The sequence below is a fragment of the Eublepharis macularius genome, chromosome 3 (genome assembly GCF_028583425.1).
Source record: "Eublepharis macularius isolate TG4126 chromosome 3, MPM_Emac_v1.0, whole genome shotgun sequence".
NCBI lineage: Eukaryota > Metazoa > Chordata > Lepidosauria > Squamata > Eublepharidae > Eublepharis > Eublepharis macularius.
In genome coordinates, this window is record NC_072792.1 from 16,979,713 (window position 1) to 16,982,038 (window position 2,326).

The window sequence follows — 2,326 nt, forward strand, 5'->3', positions numbered from 1 at the left end:
GGTTGAATGTGCACGTTCCCTTGAGTCATTTTGTCTAATATGAGTTGCCAGCTTAGTTAAAGCTGTGATAGGACAACATCATTTTTAAAAGAACCAGAAGTATAAAAAAGGATTTTGAATGTATAGTCAGGGGTTGGATCCAGCCAGCCTTTTCACTCAAACTTGTCCAATTATTTTTATTACTACATTCCTCATCACACTTTTTTTCCATTCAGGTCCTACGATCCCCAGAACAGCCTTTTGGGGTGGTTAAAAGGGACCCTGCTCCTACCCTCCTGCATATCTCCGTGACTGTCTCTCCCTATATGTTCCCTGGAGGGTGCTATGCTCAGTAGATCAACACTTGCAGGTGGTCCCTGTCCCCAAAGATGTTTGCTTGGCCTCAACCAGGGCCAGAGCCTTTTTAGCTCTGGCTCTGGCCTGGTACAATGCTCTCCCAGTTGAGGCTTGGGCCCTGAGGGACTTATTACAGTTCTGCCAGGCATGTAAAATGGAGATATTCTGCTAGGCCTATGAGGGTGGTTGAGGAGCTGGCGAACTGTCCTGTAGACCCTTCTAGAGATAGGCACGAACCGAAAAAAACCCTGAATCATGTAGTTTGTGGTTCGTCAAATTTCATGAACCATGAACTTTCATGAACCTGCCCCTGGTTCACAAACCAGTTCATTTGGTTCATGAAAATGGCACACCCAGGTCAGAAAATAAGCACTTCTGGGTCAGCAGAAGGTCACTTCTGGTCCGGCAGAAATTCACTTCCGGGCCAACAGAAGTCAACTTCCGGGTCAGCAGAAGGTCTGCAAGAAGTCCATCCCCTGTTGTCTAGGAAACTGATTGATTGGCACCAGGCTATCTGCAGTGATGAACCAAAAAATGAACCAAACGAACCAGCCTAAAAGTTTGTGGCAGTTCCTCAGAAATGGAATCAGATGAACTGCGGTTTGTGAACCACAAACCGGCCTGGTTCATGCTTAATTTTGGTTCGTATTTTGGTTCATGCTCATCTCTAGTCCCTTCCCTGTTTTGTTCTGCTCCACTGTCTAATGAGATATGTTGTGCCTACAGAGTTTTTTACTGTTATTTATTGTATCTATATTTTTAAACTGTGTTTTTATGATATTGCGACCCGCCATGAGCCTGCTTGCGGGGAGGATGGGATATAAATTCAACAAATAAAATAAATAAATAAATAAATACCTCCTTTTCCACCAGTGGAACAGCTGGATGGATCTAACCCTGGATGTAAAAAAATTCCAGTAAACAATGGATATAATACAGACATTTTAAAAATGTTGAGTTGGATCCTACCAACTTTTCTGCTATTCAGAAAGGGAGGAGGGGGCCCATATGATCTCCTAAAAGACTATGCTAGGAATTAAGGGATAGAGACTGTAATAATGATGGAGATTGGGCAAGAGTGAGTGAAATAGTTGACTGGATCCAACTCTTAATAGCTATCCCTCCTGCATTTTGTGGCATGTGTGGTGGTGGTGGGGAGTGCCCTCAAGTTATAGCTGACTTATGGCGACCCCTGATGGGGTTTTCATGGCAAGAGACTATCAGAAGTGGTTTGCCATTGCCTGCCTCTGCAACCCTGGTCTTCGCTGAAGGTCTTCCATCCCAATTTCTAACCAAGGCCAACCCTGCTTAGCTTCTGAGATCTGAGAAGATCAGGCTCTCCTGGGCTATGTGGTAGATGTAACTGTATTTATTTCTATTATATATATATACACAAGCGAAAACAGAGCCAAAAGTATATCATTTTAATTTTTCTCAAATAACTTTTTCAGCCTCCCTCCCCACCCTCGGTAAACATACTTTGCAAAATATTATCTAGACTGTTTAGGACATCCAATTGAAAAGAGGGCAAAATATTTGTACCCCCTCCCTTGCTTTTATCGTTATGCACATACAGCATATTTAAAAAGCCCTCTCTTCTGACCCAGCTTAAATAATTCATGGATGTTTGTGAACCATAAGATTCTTTCCGAAACCTAGTGTTGGAACAGAAAAAGAATCAATAGAATATGTTAAAGTGAGTAATTTAAATTTAATTTTTCATATATTATAACAGAGACTTGGTGGTCGCTTAGATAGGGGCTTGAATCCCTCATCAGTCATGAAGTTCACCGATTGATACACAGCTAATGAGCAGTGACTCTATCAGCCAAATGTACATCTCAGGATTGGAGTGTGGATAAAATGTGGGCGGGGGGAGGGGGGAATCTCACATAAGACAGAATATAAACATGATTAATAATATTCTTACTCAGTGATACAGTGCTTCAGATAAATAGTACAAGCTAAATCTCTTATTATTGTTAGTTTT